Consider the following 6,303-nt stretch of genomic DNA (forward strand, 5'->3'; position numbering starts at 1 on the left):
TATGACCAGTGCATGGACTTCACGTTTTGTTCTAACTCCATTTTCCATGAACTTTTTCAAGTACCCTGGTATGTATATTTTTTAAATTGAATGCAGTAATAGTATTGTATTTTTAATTTAAATATTTAGGCATCTATAACAGAGCTTCAGCTCTTTAAATAGCTGCCGGGTATCTCATTGTATAGATCATCACCCCCTCTCATTATCGAACACTAGAGCCGCCGACTGCTGTGGCCATAAGCCAAACTAAGCTACACCCGCCTGTGTCTAATTACTCCTCACTGAATTTTCTAGAGAAGCATCCCTACCCCTGCCCCCCACTCCCCCCCATCTTCCCGGAAGCACCTCTAAAGAACGGCTGCTTCCGGGTGAGATCAGACAGCCCCGAGCTGAGCCCCGAGACCAGAGAGCCCCGCGATCGGCTGGCGAAGGTGATCAGTTCTGTGAGGGCCTGGCCCCTCCCCTCCCGGGGGTGGGGTGTGACATGAACTACTTCACCTCCCTCCATCATTGTCATTGGCTATGAAACAGGCTGATGATACCCTGCGGGACGGAGATGAGTCAATACGACTGCTACTACTACCGAAGTGAGAAGTAAAAGTGCCAGACCCTCGTTCTCGCTCCCGCTGTCTGCAGAGCTTGAGGTGACAAATCCAAACCCCACCTTGGAGTACACGGTGGCCTGGCCACGCCCAGCTGTGTGCCAGGTCTGGAGGCTCCAGCCTCTGGGAAGTCCACTTTTTTCTTCACGCTACTCAGAGCTGCAAGCTGAGCCCTCCGAAGTGGCCTGAGAATGCCAGGTTTTCTCAAAGTGTTGGTTTTTCCTACCCAGCTACACGTCCTGGTCATCTTAGGAGAAGCTCCTGGGCCCGGACTGCTGTGGCGGCACCAGGGAGGAAGCCCCGGTCCGCGATGCCAGCATCCCAGATCTGAGTGCCCTTGCTCCGCTGGGAGGTGGCAGGTCACCATCCTACTGCTTGGGCCCTGCCACCCACCTGTGAGACCAGGACTGAGCTCCTGGCCCAGCCCTGACCATCACGGCCGTTTGGGGAGTGAACCAGCAGGTGGAAGGTAGGTGGGTGGGTGGGTGGGTGGGTGGGTGGGTGGGTGTCCGTCTCTCTCTCCTCCCTCCCCCAACCCCTGCCCCGTTGTTCACTGGCACCCCTGGCTTCCTTCATCCCCTGCTTTCTGGGGCTTCCAGCCTCACACCCCTGCAGCTCCGGCGGCCTAATCCCACTCACCCTTAGGCACCTGCCATCCCCCTGCTTCCGGTCAGCAGCAGCTCCCCGCAGAGGCAGGCCCCCTCCTGGCTTCCTCACCCCTGCCCTTCTCCCTCCAGGAAGAGCTGGCTGCTAGGCCAGAGCCTGCACTCTGGGGTGCCCAGGAAACTCTGCTCCCACGCTGCACAGCCGGGCCAATCCCTGACTCCTGCCCCCTTGGCAGGGCCCCTCTGTGCCCTCCTGCCATTTAAACACAAATGCCCATGGCAGGTGCCCATGTAAGGGGCTGGCTAAGATGCCTGTCCCTCAGCGGAGTGCTTGGGTTTGGTCCTCCTCTGGCTCCCGACTCCAGCTTCTTGCTAAGGCAGGCCCCGGGAGCAGCAGTGACGGCTCCAGGATTTGGGTTCCTGCCACCCGGGGGGAGACCGGGATGGTGCTCCCAGCTTCAATGCAGCCCAATCTGGGCCCCTCTGGGCATTTGGGGAGTGGATGGGCTCTCTCTCTGCTTCTCGAGAAACAAATGCCCCTACAAGAAGCCGCTCAGCCTTCTCCACAGCCTACAGCCTTCCCTCAGTGGTCTTGTCCAGCCACCAAACCTCAGCCATGACCCCAGTCCAGCTCCTGACTGCCCTCATGGGTTTGAGCTACAGGGCTAGGCAGGGCCAAAGTCTTAAACTCAGGGCGACTAAAAATGACCTTGCCACAATCTACCAAATTTCCCATCATTCTCCTGGTCACATGATGACACCTGTCAAGTCCAGAGTCTACCCTTACACCTCACTGTCCTCAGTCTTGCCCCTCCTGGCCACTGTTACTGAGCACTTACATTGCACAGTTGTGGAGGTTGTGCACTGCACATTCTGGGGAAAATCTTTCATACAGAGTACCATGTGCACCTGATCACCGAGATTCCTGCCACCTTAGGCGGGGGCCTGCTGGGTGAGGACCACGGCAGAGCCTTCTGAAGCCAGGGCCCAGGGGAGAGGCCTCTCATATCTTGGTCTAAAAGTAAGACCCTCTCAGATCAAAGGACAGGTAGGAAATGACAGGGCCCAGGCTCAAACCCACGGGCATCTGATACCAGCGTGCCCTGTCCTCCACAGCGTAAGACCCACAGACCAAGACGCACGTCGTCCTCTGGTGGGAACCTGCCAGGTTATCCATCTGAAGACGGGAGGGTACAACAGCCTGAGGGTGGACAGGCCCCGGAAGCACGGTGACTCTACAGGCTTGCGCTCTTTAGAGCATTGCCTGGGTTCTGGCTCCCACTGGGCTCCTGCCCACTGCAAGCCCCCTCCCCACTCGGGGCGGCTCTTGGGGTGCAGTATGCCCTCGCTGTGTCCCAGGGCCCCGCAGGACCTGGCACCTGCTTGCAGCCCCAGCACCACACCCAGTGCTCTCTCAAAGATGGCTCTGGCAGGGGTACCACCAAGAGCTTTTTTTTTTATTTGACAGAGTGAGACAGTGAGAGAGACAGAAAGGTCTTCCTTTTCTGTTGGTTCACCCCCCAAATGGCTGCCACAGCTGGAGCTACGCTGATCCGAAGCCAGGAGCCAGGTGCTTTTCCTGGTCTCCCATGCGGGTGCAGGGCCCAAGCACTTGGGCCATCCTCCACTGCCTTCCCGGGCCATAGCAGAGAGCTGGCCTGGAAGAGGAGAAACCAGGACAGAACTGGCACCCATATGGGATGCTGGCACTGCAGGTGGAGGATTAACCAAGTGACCCATGGCGCTGGCCCAAATCTTTTTTTAAAAAGGTTTATTTATTTGAAAGTCAGAGTTAGAGAGGAGAGGCAGAGAGAGATCTTCCATCCACTGGGTCATCTGCTGCTGCTTTCCCAAGCACATTAGCAAGGAGCTAGATCAGAAGTGGACTAGCTAGGATTCAATCTGGCACTCATATGGGATGCCAACATCACAGGTGGCTGTGCCACAACACCAGCCCCCTCTAGTGGATTTTAAGTGTCTTCAAGTTACAAATTTTAAACACCTGCAGTATCCAAGTGGTCACACAGCCACAGAGTAACAGAATCCAAGTTACCCGAGTTCGATTTCTTCATCCTTACAAGCAGTGTGCTAAAATTATTTCAAATACATTATTTAAAGCAGGGCACGCTGCACCATCAGATTGGAGACATTGCATTTACTCCAGAGCCAAAGATTCAGTACCTTCACAAATTTACTCCACAAAGCATGCCGCTCACGGGTGGGCGTTTGGCACGGCTGTTCAGTGAGTCACTGCCTGGGATGCCCACATAGTGCTAGTCCCAGCTCCCCGGCTTCCAACCCAGCTTCCTGCTCAATGCACCCTGGGAGGCAGCGGGCTGTGCCTCAAACACATGAGTCCTGCCCCCCACGTTGGAGACCCAGTTGGGGTTCCTGGCTCCCAGCCTCAGCCTGGCCTAGCTCCAGCTCTTGGCAGCACTTAGGGAGTGAACCAGCAGATGGGAGATCTCTCTCCTTCTGTGTCTCTCTCCGCCTTTCAAATAAATGAAAAAAAAAAAATCATATATATATATATATATATGAACAGTGAAAGGAAAGCCAAGGGGGAAAACTCACTTTAAACCAAAGTAGTCATTTTTTGTTTTCAGCATTACATTTTTTTAATTACAGCAGCCGCCAGGCCTCAGAGCCAGCAGCCTGCTGAAGAGCGAGGTCTGGCTTCAGGACTTCAGATCGCTTCGGACCTAACATCTCACCGGGCACCCAGCAGCCAGTGCCAGTGACGCTGGCAGCAGATGCCCAGCTGCACTCCTGCCCCGCCCACATCTCCCCTCCCCAAGGCCTGGGGCCACTGCTCAGCCTGGAGACTCGCCCCTCCATCTACAGGAAACACTCCCCAGGCACGCACGTACATCCTTCTCTTCTACAAAACACCCCTTAATGCAGTGTCCAAGTGTCCACTCCACGGGTAAGACATGAACCACCAGACCGCTAAGACATGCGGGAACCTCCGGTGCATTATTGGTAAGTGAAAGAAGTGGACATGAAGAGCCTACACTGATTCCAACGGTAGGACATTCCAGAAAAATCTATGGAGACAGCACAGAGATCAGTAGGGCTGGGGAGATGCTGAGGTAGAACACGAGGGATTTTTAGAGCAGTGGCACGATCCTGTGTGATACTGTGAGACAGACACATGTCCTCACATACCCATGAGCATACACCAGCAGCAAACCTTAACGCAAACCAGGGACTTTAGCCCATCATCACGTAGCAACAGTGGCTCATCCGTTGTGACAAGCAGCGGTTGGGATGAGGCTTTATGGGGACTCTACTTCCTACTGAATGTCTCTATGAGCACGAAACTGCTCTAAGAAAGAAATCCATCAAAAGCCTACAGAAGCATTCCCTCGCGTTTCCTGTTCGTATCCAATCCATTCATTGCTTTAGCAACTTCCGACATTGCCTAGAGTTGCCAGCAGGTGGCGACCACAGGCAGCAGCGAGCATTTTCGCCTTCCAGGTGGGCCTGGGCTCTGCAGGGCCCCAAGGCAACCTGGCCCGCGAAAGCCCTGCCCCCAGACCTGCTCTCAGCAAACTCTTGCTTCCACACATTCAGACCAAAGCCTCGGTGCCAGCCCGACTCTGTCCCTCACAACCCACCTCCAGTCCCCAAACAAACCTCGATTCATCTACCTTCAAACTGCATGCATGGGGCCAGCGCTGTGGCATAGCGGGTAAAGCCGCCGCCTGCACTACCGGCGTCCCATGTGGGTGCTGGTTCGAGTCCCAGCTGCTCCACTTCTGATCCAGCTCTCTGCTGTGGCCTGGGAAAGCAGTAGAAGATGGCTCAAGCCCTTGGGCCCCTGCACCTGTGTGGGAGACCCGGAGGAAGCGTCTGGCTCCTGGCTTCGGATTGGCGCAGCTCCAGCCATCACAGCCAATTAGGGAGTAAACCAGTGAATGGAAGACCTCTTTGTCTGCCTCTCCTCTCTCTGTATAACTCTTTAAAATAAATAATTTTAAAAAACTGGATCTGAGCCCTTCCTGTCACTTCTACTGCCACCGGACATAGAGCACCTGCTGGACTCCTCTGTACAGCCCCTTCCTGGGTGCCCTGCTCCTCCCTTGCCCATTTGAGCTCTCCCCCAAGTTCCTGCATGCTCTTCTCCCTCCTGGCTTCTCTTCGCTGCTGGCCCCTTGGGTCTGAGCTCCTGAGAGCCCCTCGCCACCCCACCCCTACTCCCCGAGTTTTCAGATGACCTGGCGATTGCTCACTGTGAACAGGTGACAGCTCCCACAGCAGCTGCCCACTCCCCATTCTGGGCCCCAGACCAGGATTCGGTCTCCTGTTACACATCTCCTGGGCTGTCCGAGGGCGGCCTCAAGCTCTATGTTCTACATGGAGGCAACTACCTTTCTTTGGATGCCCATCCCAAGGTCCCGGCACCTTGCTTCCCGTCTTAGGGAATGATGCCACCATGCTTCCTGGTCCCAACTGGGACACCTGGAAATCAGGGGAAGGGTTGGGGTACCATTGGGATACCCACATCCCATATTGTGCTACCTGGTTCAAGTCCTGGCTGTTCCACTTCCCCTCCAGCTTCCTGCTAATGCACCTGGGAAAGCAGCAAAATGGCCCAAATGCTTGTCGCCTGCACCCATGTGGGAGACCCGATGGAATTCTGGGCTCCTGGGTTCAGCCTGGCCCAGTCCCAGCCATTGCAATCATTTGGGGAGTGAACCAGCAGATGGAAGATCTCTCTCTCCGTGTGACTGCCTTTCAAATCAGTCTTTCTAAAAAAGCATTTTATTACTTAAAATTTGCATCAACACAATAATGCTTGCACATTTTATGGAATACACTGCTCTATGTCAACACAGATGGGCAGTGTGAGCCAATCAAAGCAGACAACCAACCTTTCTATTTCCTCATCACTTCCCTGTGTCTGGAGCCTAGAAGCTCCTGCCTTCCAGTTCTTTATACAAAATACGTTCTTATGAACTACAGTCACCCTGCTGCCAAAGGATACCACAACCTGTGACCACGACCCAACTGTGTTTTGGGACCTGTTGCACCACTGCACCTCACCCCTCCTGGACTCTAGTAATGTCTATCTTAGGTTCAGACTGAGGGGC

Source organism: Lepus europaeus, chromosome 13, assembly GCF_033115175.1.
Source record: "Lepus europaeus isolate LE1 chromosome 13, mLepTim1.pri, whole genome shotgun sequence".
Classification (NCBI taxonomy): Eukaryota; Metazoa; Chordata; class Mammalia; order Lagomorpha; family Leporidae; genus Lepus; species Lepus europaeus.